This window comes from Taudactylus pleione, unplaced genomic scaffold, assembly GCF_031769625.1.
Source record: "Taudactylus pleione unplaced genomic scaffold, aTauple2 ptg000289l, whole genome shotgun sequence".
NCBI lineage: Eukaryota > Metazoa > Chordata > Amphibia > Anura > Myobatrachidae > Taudactylus > Taudactylus pleione.
In genome coordinates, this window is record NW_028284691.1 from 647145 (window position 1) to 661557 (window position 14413).

The window sequence follows — 14413 nt, forward strand, 5'->3', positions numbered from 1 at the left end:
AGTATTATCTAACCTAATCTACCCCGTAACCCTAACCCTCCCTTAGGGGTGCCTAACCCTAACCTCCCCCCATGTTCCTAACCCTAATCCCCCCTCTACGTGCCTAAACCTAACCCCCCTTTCCCCGCCATCTAAACCTAAGTTCCCCCCAGGGGTGCCTAACCCTAACCCTCCCTCCCCCTAGCCTAAACCTAACCCCCGGGGGGGGTGCCTAACCCTAAGTCCCCCCCGGGAACCCTAAACCTAACCCTCCCCCCCCCCCGTGGCTGTCCACGCTCGGCGCCCGGCATCCCTTCGATCGGGATGCCAGGCACTGGTCTCCCGGCGTAGGTTAATTAACCCTTGTCTGGATTCTGTAGTGGAGATGCCAGTGGTCGGCATAGTGACTGCCGGCATCATAAACACATACCGTTCTCTAGGGCTATTACATCCTTCACTGACCCTGCAGCTCACCCCTCTGTACACATTGCAGCCTCAATAATCTACTCCCTCTGCATAGAAAGAGCCGGCACTTGGAGAGGAGATCATCTCCAAGCGCTGGCTCATCATGTGATAGCGATGGCGTCATCAACCTGACATTAGTGCCGGGTTGGGCCATCTGTCTGTATGGGGTCTCAGCTGGGTTGCACCCGGCATGGGCGTGTGGACATAATCCCGGGTGCTACAACGCTATCAGATGAAAAAGAGGCATTACAAGTTCTGTTTTAAATTGAGAAGTGAATAACCTACACTTGGGAAACCCTGATTGTCTACAATGTGTTAGTAGATGAGGGATAAGTGAATAATCACTGACCTAAAAAGTCAATATATAATATTAGATTTTATTATATTGGGCCATCTGTCTGTATGGGGTCTCAGCCGGGTAGCACCTGGGATGGACAAGTGAACCTAATCCTGGGTGCGACCCAGCAGTCTAATGGAAAAGCTGTATAAGACGCGCATTTCGCTACACAGCTTAATCAAAGGATCAACACGTTTATCAGGTCAACATGTTATATACCATTCAGACACCAATCAGATGGCTTCTAACATGATTGACACATATAATGGCCAATCAGCATTCATTCTCCAGATAGACCTGTGTAAGGACCAATAGACGTAGCCTGTCAGCTCCCTCATTGGTTAATGACGAACAGCACCGATATCAATAGTGAGGGGATGAATGGAATTGCTATTTGTTGTTATTGTTTGATTTGAATCGTTTTGTGTATCCTTTCATTGGTTCAGAATCCATTCAAAGTACTCCTCATGATGGAGTAATCTGTTCATTACTGACAGTTCTATCATGCATTTCCAAATTCTAAGGGTTACTATGGTTATTTAGCTCATTATGTCATGCTTGTGCTTGGTTTGTTTGTGGATCCAGACTTCGGTTATAAACTGGACTGGAGTCAGAGTGAGTGAAGCTGGCTGACTTGAGATGTGATCTGTGCATGTGCACTGGAATAGATGGTGCTGATTATCAGACTGGAACCGATGGTGCTGGTTATAGGACTGGAACCGATGCTGCTGGTTATGGGATTTGAACCGATGGTGCTGGTTATTGGACTGGAACCGATGGTGCTGGTTATTGGACTGGAACCGATGGTATTTCGGTTCCCGTGGCCAGTCAGCACGATCATAGAGTTACGCAGATGGTCGATTATCGAATGATCTGTGATGGTGGCTGGGTCTTTGTGCGCAGTTGCTTGGATCTGCAAAGCCACCGGTGGGCATCTCAATACATTGAGAGCTGTGATTGCATTAGCATCCACTTCTCAATCAGACCCAGAGTCAGTATCTTTGGAATGACACTGTTCTAAATCATGTGGCTGCAGAGAAGGTGGACCAGTGGTTTAAAGTAGTGACTGATAGGGGGTTGGGTACGAGATCCCAGCAGTAAAAATACCAACAGCGGCATCCCGATAATCAGAATCCCGACAGAATTTCATAAGTATCCTAACTGGATCCCCTAACACTCCTTAACCCTAACCCACCTTTCCCGCAGCCTAACACTCCCCTCCCGAAGCCTAACCCTAACCCTAATGCCTAATCCTAACCCTAATACTTACCATAGGAATATCAGCAGTCGAGATTCTGGAGCCGGGATTCTGACCACTGGCATTTTGACTGCTGGGATGCTGACTACATCCCCTGACAGGAAGCTCTTCAATGAAGGCGTAGGGAATTTCTCCCATTGATTACTGACACTAATATAAGATGACACAATGAAATTGGGTGGTCCAAGGGAAAAGTGTGGACGTTCAGTGGGCTATATGGCATCTCCAGAGAAAGTATCTGTATCAACTTATGCAGGTTACTACTAGTATGGAGCGTATTCTTTCTGTATTGGGGCAGCTACTGAGGCTTTGTATCTCATGAATGGTGGGCAGGGACAATAGTAGGTGGAACCTAGGGACTTTCATGTTTCTTCTGTCTTCCCACTATGGGTGGAGATATATTTAAAGTAGGGGTGAGCGGGTTCGGATTTCTGAAATCCGAACCCCCCCGAGCCCCCCCGATCCGAGTCCGATCCGAGTCGGGCTCGACTTTTCCCGCCTGACTCGGATTCTGAAATCGAGGCAAAACGTCATCTTCCCGCCTTCCGAGTCTCGCGGGTTTTGGATCCTATATAAGGTACCCGCGTTGGCGCCATTTTCTCACTCGGCTGTGGACAGTGAAGAGGGAGGGTGGGAGTTAGGGCTGTGTAGTGTAGTGTAGTATACTGCTGCTGTTGTCCACTACTTCAAAGTCCATAGGGGCTGGCTGTGTTGTGCTGTGCTGCTGTTGTTAATAGGGGCTGTGTCCACTACTTCAAAGTCCATAGGGGCTGGCTGGACTGGACACCTAAAGGGGTGCTGTAGTGTTGTCCAGGGGGTGCTCTGTCCATCAGGGGTGCTCCCCCCAAGTGCTAAAAACATAATATATTTTCTGTGTTTGTGAATTGTGTGCACAGTAGCCGCACGTGCATCAACAAAGTAGTGCCAAGCGTGCGCCTGTGTCATAAGTAAAGGGCCGGCTGGCTTGACCGTTAAAGGGTGCTGTAACCCCCGAAAGTACACTCCAGTCCAAACCAAAAAAAAAATTATTTTCTGTGTTTGTGAATTGTGTGCGCAGTAGCCACACGTGCATCAACAAAGTAGTGCCAAGCGTGCGCCTGTGTCATAAGTAAAGGGCCGGCTGGCTTGACCGTTAAAGGGTGCTGTAACCCCCGAAAGTACACTCCAGTCCAAACCAAAAAAAAAATTATTTTCTGTGTTTGTGAATTGTGTGCGCAGTAGCCGCACGTGCATCAACAAAGTAGTGCCAAGCGTGCGCCTGTGTCATAAATAAAGGGCCGGCTGGCTTGACCGTTAAAGGGTGCTGTAACCCCCGAAAGTACACTCCAGTCCAAACCAAAAAAAAAATTATTTTCTGTGTTTGTGAATTGTGTGCGCAGTAGCCGCACGTGCATCAACAAAGTAGTGCCAAGCGTGCGCCTGTGTCATAAGTAAAGGGCCGGCTGGCTTGACCATTAAAGGGTGCTGTAACCCCCGAAAGTACACTCCAGTCCAAACCAAAAAAAAAATTATTTTCTGTGTTTGTGAATTGTGTGCGCAGTAGCCGCACGTGCATCAACAAAGTAGTGCCAAGCGTGCGCCTGTGTCATAAGTAAAGGGCCGGCTGGCTTGACCGTTAAAGGGTGCTGTAACCCCCGAAAGTACACTCCAGTCCAAACCCAAAAAAAAATTATTTTCTGTGTTTGTGAATTGTGTGCGCAGTAGCCGCACGTGCATCAACAAAGTAGTGCCAAGCGTGCACCTGTGTCATAAGTAAAGGGCCGGCTGGCTTGACCGTTAAAGGGTGCTGTAACCCCCGAAAGTACACTCCAGTCCAAACCAAAAAAAAAATTATTTTCTGTTTGTGAATTGTGTGCGCAGTAGCTGCACGTGCATCAACAAAGTAGTGCCAAGCGTGCGCCTGTGTCATAAGTAAAGGGCCGGCTGGCTTGACCGTTAAAGGGTGCTGTAACCCCCGAAAGTACACTCCAGTCCAAACCAAAAAAAAAAATATTTTCTGTGTTTGTGAATTGTGTGCGCAGTAGTCGCACGTGCATCAACAAAGTAGCGAGGAGGATGAAGTACGACAGCAGTCATCCTGAAGCAAAACGTATAACTGAGGCCTTGACTGCTATGTTGGTGTTAGACGTGTGTCCGGTATCCGCCATTAGTGCAGTGGGATTTAGACAATTGATGGAGGTAGTGTGTCCCCGGTTCCAAATCCCGTCTAGATTCCACTTCACTAGGCAGGCGATACCGAGACTGTACAGAAACGTCAGAAAAAGTGTCCTCAGTGTCCTGAAAAATGCCGTTGTACACAATGTCCATTTAACCACGGACATGTGGACAAGTGGAACAGGGCAGACTAAGGACTATATGACTGTGACAGCCCACTGGGTAGATGTATCACCTTACGCAGCAACAGCAGCAGCGTCACCAGTAGCAGCATCTCAGAAATGCCAGCTCGTTACAAGGCAGGCTACGCTGTGTATCACCGGTTTCAGTAAGAGGCACACCGCCGACAACCTCTTAGAGAAACTGAGGGAAATCATCGCCCAGTGGCTTACCCCACTTAGACTCTCCTGGCGATTTGTGATATCTGACAACGCCACCAATATTGTGTGGGCATTACATCTGGGCAAATTCCAGCACGTCCCATGTTTTGCTCACACAATAAACTTGGTGGTGCAGAATTTTCTGAAAAGCGACAGGGGCGTGCAGGAGACGCTTTGGGTGGCCCGAAAAATTTCTGGCCACTTTCGCCATTCAGCGACTGCGTGCCGAAGACTGGAGCGCCAGCAAACACTCTTGAACCTGCCCCGCCATCACCTGAAGCAAGAGGTTGTGACGCGGTGGAACTCAACCCTCTATATGCTTCAGAGGATGGAGGAGCAGCAAAAGGCCATACAAGCCTATACATCCACCTATGACATAGGCAAAGGAGGGGGTATGCACCTGACTCAAGCGCAGTGGAGAATGATTTCCGTGTTGTGCAAGGTTCTCCAGCCCTTCGAACTTGCCACACGTGAAGTCAGTTCAGACACTGCCAGCTTGAGTCAGGTCATTCCCCTCATCAGGCTTTTGCAGAAGCAGCTGGAGAAAGTGAAGGAGGAGCTAAGACGGAGCGATTCCACTCGGCATGTGAGACTTGTGGATGAAGCCCTTCATTCGCTTTGCCAGGATTCCAGGGTGGTCAATCTGTTGAAATCAGACCACTACATTTTGGCCACCGTGCTCGATCCTAGGTTTAAAGCCTATGTGGTGTCTCTCTTTCCGGCCGACACAAGCCTGCAGAGGTGCAAAGACCTGCTGGTGAACACACTGTCAGCTGAAGCAGAACGTGACATGTCAACGGCTCCTTCCTCATTTTCTCCCGCAACTGCGGGTGCCAGGAAAAAACTGAGGTATCCTAAGCAACCCGCTGGCGGTGATGCAGGGCAGGCAGGACCAAGTTTGGACATCTGGTCCGGACTGAAGGATCTGGCAACAATTTCTGACATGTCTACTGTCACTGCATATGATACTGTCACCATTGACAGAATGGTGGAGGATTACATCGGTGACAGCATCCAAGTAGGCATGTCAGACAGTCCATACCTGTACTGGCAGGAAAAAGAGGCAATTTGGAGGCCCCTGTACAAACTGGCTCTATTTTACCTGAGTTGCCCCCCCTCCAGTGTGTACTCCGAAAGAGTGTTTAGTGCAGCCGGGAACCTTGTCAGCGAAAGGCGTAGGAGGTTGCTTCCACAGAATGTGGAGAAGATGATGTTCATCAAAATGAATTATCAGCTCTTCCAGGGAGACCAGCCTCCAGAAGGTACAGAGGGACCTGTGGTGGTGGATTCAAGTGGGGACGAGTTAATACTTTGTGAGGATGAGGATGTACACACTGAAGAGGGTGAGGAATCGGTGGATGAGGAGGATGAGGATGACATCTTGCCTCCATAGAGCCAGTTTGTGCAGGGACACATTAATTGCCAGCTTGTTTTGTGGGGGCCCAAACGAACCAATCATTTCAGCCACAGTTGTGTGGCAGACCCTGGCGCTGAAATGATTGGTTTGTTAAAGTGTGCATGTCCTGTTTATACAACATAAGGGTGGGTGGGAGGGCCCAAGGACAATTCCATCTTGCACCTCTTTTTTTTCTTTGCATTATGTACAGTTTGGGGCCTAGTTTTTCAAACTGCCATCCTGTCTGCCACTGCAGTTTCACGCCTAGATGGGTCACGTGTTTGTGCCGCCCACTCGTGTCGCTTAGCATAGTCATCCAGCTACCTCGGTGCAACCTTTTGGACATAAAAACACTATTGTGAGGCGTGAGGTGTTCAGAATAGACTGGAAATGAGTGGAAATTAAGGTTATTGAGGTTAATAATAGCATAGGAGCAGAAAAACCTACAAATTCTGTGATTTTAGCTGTTTTTATGCTTTTTTTCAAAAAAATACAGATCCAAAACACAAAACCCAGAACCCAAAACACGGAAGGGTGGTTTTGGCAAAACCAATCCAGATCCAAAACACGAAGAAAGATCCAGATCCAAAACCAAAACACAAAACACGAAAAGTGGCCGGTGCACACCCCTAATTTAAAGTTAACTAGGGGGCCATAAATTGAACAGCATGTCCTTATGTTGAGTTTTGGTGTGGTGATTAATATCTAATGTGATATTAGTGGCCATGTTTTATATAATGTTGCTTTATCATAATAAAACTGTTTCTTTGTAATACCCAAGAGAAGTAGAAGCTGTGTTTGTGTTCATTCTTCTGGTTATGGATGGCACTGAGGGCCTGATTCAGCTTTGGGAATAGAGTGAGAAACAGCACGTAACTGATCATCTTAGTGAAACCATGCTACACTGCAGGTGGGGCAGATGTAAAATGTGCAGAGAGATTTAGATTTGGGAGGAGTGTTTCCAAACTGACATCTAAAGTGCAGTGTAATAATAAAGCTGTGCAGTATTTACCCTTCATGCAAAATAAAATGTATGTATTTACACCCCTTGCATTGCAACATGGTTTGTCCTGGTTCACAGTAACTTGCTCTTTCTCACTCTATTCCCAAAGCTGAATCGCCCCCTGAACACTAAGTAGATAAGTAATATGTGGATCAGCTAGTTTGTAAAGTTCAGGTCATTAAACAATGTTAAGAAAAATAAAGTAATAACCAACAATAACCAACCAACAGCAACCCCACCTCCCCCACTATCCATACCTCCTGGCCACCCCACCTTGTGCTCCTTCAGCCCCACCACAGGCGATGAGGTCCACTCCCTCATCTTGTCCTCTCCCCCCTCCACCTGCCCCCTTGAACCCCTCCCTTCTCGCCTTTTACGCTCCCTCTCCTCCACCGCCTGCTCCCACCTTGCTCACCTTTTGAACGGCTTGTCTACAACAACATCACCAGCTATATCTCTGACAACTCCATCCTCGATCCTCTTCAATCTGGCTTTCACTCACTTCACTCCACTGAAACTGCCCTGGCCAAAGTCACCAGTGACCTGCTTGCAGCCAAATCCAGAGGCCACTTCTTTCTGCTCATCCTCCTGGACCTCTCTGCAGCCTTTGACACCGTGGATCATACTCTCCTCCTCCGCACCCTTCAGACCTCTGGCATTTCTAACACCGTCCATGCCTGGTTCACAAGTTACCTCACCAACTGCTCCTTCTCTGTGTCTGCCTCTGGCTCCACCTCCACCCCTTCCATCCTTCCCATTGGTGTCCCACAGGGTTCTGTCCTTGGCCTGCTGCTCTTCTCCCTGTACACCTCTACACTAGGAGAACTCATTAGCTGCTTCGGCCTCCAATACCACCTCTATGCCAATGACACGCAACTATACCTCTCCTCTCCTGAACTCTCCCCTTCTGTCCTCTCTCAGGTATCCAGCTGCCTCTCCGCCATCTCTTCCTGGATGTCCGAGCGCTCTCTGAAGCTCAACATGGACAAAACCGAACTCCTAATTTTTCCCCCTAATAGTCTCCACTCCAACCAATCTTTCTATCACAGTTGACAACAGCATCATCTCCCCTGTCCCCCAACTTCACTGTTTGGGTGTCACCCTTGACTCCACCCTCTCCTTCACCCCCCACATTCAATCTCTGGCTCAATCCTGTCTGTTCCAGCTACGCAACATCGCTCGCATTAAGCCGTTCTTCTCCTAGAATTCTACCAAACTGATTATTCATTCGCTAATCATTTCTCTGCTTGACTACTGCAACCTTCTCCTTACTGGCCTCCCACATTGCCATCTTGCCCCCCACCAGTCTGTTCTCAACGCTGCAGCTAGACTTATCTTCCTTTCCCACCGTTCCACTTCTGCTGCTCCCCTCTGCCAAAACCTGCACTGGCTCCCATTCCCCTACAGAATCTTCTTCAAACTCCCCACCTTCAAGTACAAGGCCCTCTCTACCTCTACTGCTCCCTACATCTCCAACCTCATCTCCTTACATACTCACTCCCGCTCACTTCGGTCTGCCAATGACTGTTACCTCTCCTCCACCCTGGTTACTTCATCTCATGCTCGTATCCAAGATTTTGCCCATGCAGCCCCCCCTCCACTGGAATTAGCTCCCTCACTCGATCAGGCTCTCCCCGACCTTGCAGAGCTTCAAACGTGCACTGAAAACCCACCTGTTCATCAAAGCATACCCTTCCACCACATAACCATGTTACCAGGTCTCTGTCCCTCCCGCCTCAGCCATCTCTACCTTGCTTACTTCCTGCACTCAGGTCCCCTCTAGACACTCATGCCTCATGTCATCTGTCCGTCAACCCTCTCCCCTAGATTGTAAGCTCCTAGGAGTAGGGTCCTCCTCCCCACTGTCTCACAGCCTTCCTCTCTAGCACTTCTATGACGGCCTTCACCTTCAGAGCTGTACTGTGTATGGAGAATTGTGTTGCTAATTGTTACTTGTGTTCTGTTTATATTTTGGTTACTGTATTATAATGTAATGTTTTGTATACTCTTTACTGTATGTACGGCGCTGCGGACCACTTGTGGCGCCCTATAAATAAAATGTAATAATAATAACAGTGCATGTCCCCAGATTAAAATACGGGTGTGTGACAATTGTCTGCATCTGAATAAAAGGTCATAATTTGTTCTTTGCAAGTATTGTGACATTTGTATTTCCGATCAGAACATTTGTTCAGAAACTACTGCATATGCAGAATATTGTGTGTGATCTTAAGCGTGAGATTTCTTTAATGCAAATATGTACTTCAAATTTGATTATTAAAAGTTGACAATTGAAAATAGTTTTATTTTGTAAACAAGTAACTCTCTATAAGATTATATATTTACTGATTTAACTGATTTTAAGTTTACCAGAATTAATTTAACAAACTTAGGCCCTCATTCAGAGCCGTACGCTCTGAGCAGAGCGCACGCTCTGAATGAGGGCCGCCCTCCATAATTATGGAGCGTCCTCCTGGACGCTCGTATAGCTGTGGGTCACCACCCACAGCCTATACGAGCGTGCAGTTTGATGGCCGCGATGGTCTTGACCATCGCGACCATCGCCACTGCGAGCCGGAGCCTGCTGTTGAGTTTTTCAACCGCTAGACCCGGAGTGATTTTGGCTCTATCAGAGCCAAAATCACTCCCACTGACATCACTAGTGATGTCAGTGGGCCGGCTTCTGACGGTAGGCGTTCCCTTGGGAACGCCCCCGTCAGGGAGGCACGCCCCCGGCACGCCAACCAAAGGGGGCGTGCTGTCAATCAACATCGACAGCACGCCCCCTTTGATCAGACACAACGAGCGAAGGAAAGTCCTTCGCTCGTCGCATCTGGCGCATGTGCACGACGGAGCTCCAGCCGTCGTGCGCATGCGCAGTGCACAACATCGACCCACTTGCGAGCGGACAGCCACTTGCGAGTGGCTCTATCAGAGCCAAAATCACTCCCACTGACATCACTAGTGATGTCAGTGGGACCGGCTTCAGATGGTAGACGTTCCCATGGGAACGCCTCCGTCTGGCCGCCACGCCCCCGGCACGCCCACCAAAGGGGGCGTGCTGTCAATCAACATCGACAGCACGCCCCCTTTGGTGCGAGACCCGGAGCGATGGAAAGCCCGTCGCTCCCCGGGTCTCGCGCATGCGCACGACGGAGCTCCCTCTGTTGTGCGCACGCGCAGTGGGGAACATCGACCCGCTTGCGAGCGTACTGCCGCTCGCAAGCGGGTCTGAATGACCCCCTTAGTTTGTACTTCTACATGGTACATAGGGCCTGATTCAGAGCCGCTCGTAAGCGGCCGCTCGTTCGCTCTGAGCGATGTTCGCACAACTGCGCATGCGTATGGGTCGTAATGCGCATGCGCAAACCAGTCATGGCGGTCGGAAATCGTGCGCTCGCAAAACAGCGAGGGGCTGCTAATGTGATTGACAGAATGTACCGTTTGTGGGTGGTAACAGGGGAAGGTGCTTGAAAAGGGGGGAGTGGAGATCCGAACGCAGGCGTGCCAAACGGTCAAAAGGGCGTTTAATGGGAGTGCATAATTAGTAAAGGAGCGTCATCGACCACGTCACTTGGTTGTCTTTTAGCCTGAACTGCTCGCAGTGATAGCGGTAAGAAAATCCTACCACAAGCACTGCAAGCAGTTCAGATGCCTTTCGATGTTCCCGATTAATCTAACAAATACCGGAGATGACGTGTGCTGCGAACGGCAAAGGGGCGTCTTTACAAAATAGCGAGCGCATTTTTCGTTCGCTCACTCAGACATAGAGGCATCAATAAACCGCAAAGAGCGAGCGCTCAATTTAAATAGCCGGCCCCTTTTTTGGAACGACCGTCCGCAAATAGCGTCCGGCTCTGAATCAGGCCCATAGTTTGTTCTCAATAGTTAATTGCATTAACTGCTGGGAGTCTGATTTACAAATCTCTTAAATCTGTAAACTGGAGTGACGCACTGTAACAGGACGATTATTGCTCATGATGAAATATGCAGTCTGTAGATAAATGGTTTAGGCTATGGGCCTGATTCAGAGCCGCTTGTAAGCGGCCACTCGTTCGCTCTGAGCGATGTTCGCACAACTGCGCATGCGTATGGGTCGTAATGCGCATGCGCAAACCAGTCATTGCGGTCGGAAATCGTGCGCTCGCAAAACAGCGAGGGACTGCTAATTTGATTGACAGAATGTACCGTTTGTGGGTGGTAACAGGGGAAGGTGCTTGAAAACGGGGGAGTGGAGATCCGAACGCAGGCGTGCCAAACGGTCAAAAGGGCGTTTAATGGGAGTGAATAATTAGTAAAGGAGCGTCATCGACCCCGTCACTTGGTTGTCTTTTAGCCTGAACTGCTTGCAGTGATAGCGGTAAGAAAAACCTACCACAAGCACTGTGAGCAGTTCAGATGCCTTTCGATGTACCCGATTAATCTAATAAATACCGGAGATGACGTGTGATGCGAACGGCAAAGGGGCATCTTTACAAAATAGCGAGCGCATTTTTCGTTCGTTCAGACATAGAGGCGTCAACAAACCGCAAAGAGCGAGCGCTCAATTTAAATAGCCCCTTTTTTGGAGCGACCGTCCGCAAATAGCCTCCGGCTCTGAATCAGGCCCCATGTGTGTAGTTATCATGCTCGATGCACAAATAGGCCCTGTACTTGTAGTGTATTCATTGGTGGACGAGGGGAGGTACACATGTATCAAAAATGACCCTTTGCTAAGGGATACTCCTTGTGAAGTTGGAAATTTTTGTGAAAAAAAGGTAGTTTCTTCTTGCCTCCAAATCATCAAGCTTTCCCTGACAGCACACCTCTTCAGGCAAACCTATCCACATAAACTCCATAAGCTGTACTACCCAACAGCACAGGCCTATTTCCCCGTAGGTTGTAAACTTGCGAGCAGGACCCTCTTACCTCTCTGTCTGTCAGTTCAGTGGCAGATTCAGGAGCCCTCCTCACGGCAGCAGCTGCTCAGCACAGCGCACGGTGTGAGCAGCAGCAGCAGTCTTTGCTCTTTCCTTGCCCTGATGTGCCGCACACCTGTATAAGGCCCTGCACTGCCATTGGGCAGCTGTCTAAGGGTCCCGGCCACTGGAGGGCACCGCTGAGTCCCCAGGAGAAAGCAAAAGAAAAAGGGATGTCTCTTCAGTCCCAACAAGCCTCTGGATATTGCCCAGCCCACGCCACTGCACTCTCACCTTTTAGTGTGATAGAGGCAGCACTCAGCAGCAGTGATAGTAGCTCTTTTTCTCTTTCCTGCATTCCTCTCCTTCCGGGCGGGGTCGGACTGGCCCACAGGGGAAATCCCGAGGGGGCGTGACTTTGCGCACATGAGCGTGTGTCCTTACGGCCGAACCCCCATGTTCCCGTTATTACTGGGGGGCTGGGGGGTGCGGACTGCACTGTGTGCAGTGCCGGCCGGCTCCCTCACAGTTGTCAGGAGCCGAGTGCTGCACTTATTATACAGTGCAGCACCCAGCTCCTGTCACTGAGGGGAAGTCTGCAGATAACACCCGGTGCGGCCCACACCCACCTTATGACGCCACTGCTTGGCTTGTTTCTATGATTGGTTGCTATTGGCAACATCTCCACTTCTAAAAACTCTCACTTTAGTAAATTTACCCTAAACCTCTAACTGTTCACTTAGCTGGGACAAATACTGTACAAAAGAAACTATAACTGAGCACTCCCCAAATAGATTCTATATTGGGGCACAGATGTGTAGCATAAATATGTATTGGGGCACTGATGTGTGGCATAATGTATTGGAAGCACAGCTTTATGGCATAAATAATTTGGGGCACAACTGTGGCATATATATTGAGGGCATTATATGGCATAATTTATGGTTATGTGGCATACAATAAATTTGGGGCACAGCTGTGTGGCATATAATAAATTTGGGGCACAGATGTGTGACACTATGAATAGGAGGTAGTAGAGCAGTAACTAGACTTTTTGGTGCCAGAGAGAGTATTGGCGCCCTCCCCCCCCCCATTTTTTAAATAGGGACATAAGACAGTGCACCTGAAAAAGGGCCATTGCATCATGGGGAAGGACCAGGAAAGAGATAGGGGCAGTCAGGAGATGCTGGGGATTAAATAAGAGGAAGCTACAAGTGAGAATGATAATGAACAGGAAATTGACAGGCCCAAACAGCGCCCCCTGACCTGTGGTGCCCTGTGCCACGGCACTGGTCACACTACCCTAGTTACGGGCCTGGGAGGCAGTGTTATGAGGGACATTAGGATTTTGGCGCTCTGCTGTGTGGCATATTCTGTATAGTTTAATATGAATTTGGGACACTGCTGTTTAGCATATTATAAACTGAGGACACTAATGCATGGCATTTTATGAATTGGAGGGATCAGGGGCAGTGGGTAAAGTGTTGCATAAGGTGCCTGGAAACATTGCACCGACCCTGCCCCCACCCCCTCCTTCTGGATCGATAACTTGTATTATTACCCAATCTCTTTTATTACTGTTTTCTTCCCAAATGTAAAGCACAACTGAATAATGCTGGTACTATATGAGGATGGTTCCAGGGCCGGCTCTAGACACATTCCACTTGAGCGACCACCAGGGCCGGCCCTAGCCCAAATTTTTTAGTAAGCGAGTATATTTTTTGGTGCCCCTCCTATGCAGTGCCCCTTTTACAGTGCCCCCGGTAGTGGTTCCCCCCTGTGCATTGCCCCTTGTGCCCCCAGTAGTAAGCCCCTTATATAGTGCCCCCAGTAGTAGTCCCCCCATGCAGTGCCCCCAATAGTGGTACCCTTTATGCAGTGCCCTTTAAACAGTGGCCCCAGTTGTAGTTCCCCCCTTATGCAGTACCCCCAGTATTGCCCTTTATATAGGGCCCCCAGTAGTGGTCCCCCCTCTTGTAGTGCCCCTAGTAGTAGTCCCCCCTTGTAGTAGTCCTCCCAGTGGAGGTTCCCCCCCTATGCAGTGCCCCCAGCAGTAATGCCCCCAGTAGTAGTCCCCCTTGTAGTGCGCCCAATAGTAATCCCCCCCTTGTAGTGCCCCCAGTAGTAATCCCCCCTTGTAGTGCCCCCAGTAGTAGTCCCCGCGTGTAGTGCCCCCAGTAGTAGCCCCCTTGTATTGCCCACAGTAGTAGCCCCCCCTTGTATTGCCCCCAGTAGTAGCCCCCCTCGTAGTGCCCCCAGTAGTAGCCCCCCCTTGTAGTGCCCCCAGTAGTAATCCCCCCCGCAGTAGAGACGTAATCTCTCCCATTACCCACCGCCGGAGCCGGAAGATGCTGCCGGCGCCAGCAGCTGTGTGTTTGGCACTGTGTAGTGCTGACTGAACTCCGTCCTGTCAGCGCTACACACGCGGTGCAGCTGTGTCACAGAGACACAGACTGCCCACGGCCCGCATGGTACGCAGCTGAGGCGCCCTCCACTATGTGGCGCCCTACGCAGCTGCGTACCATGCGTAATGGGAGAACCGG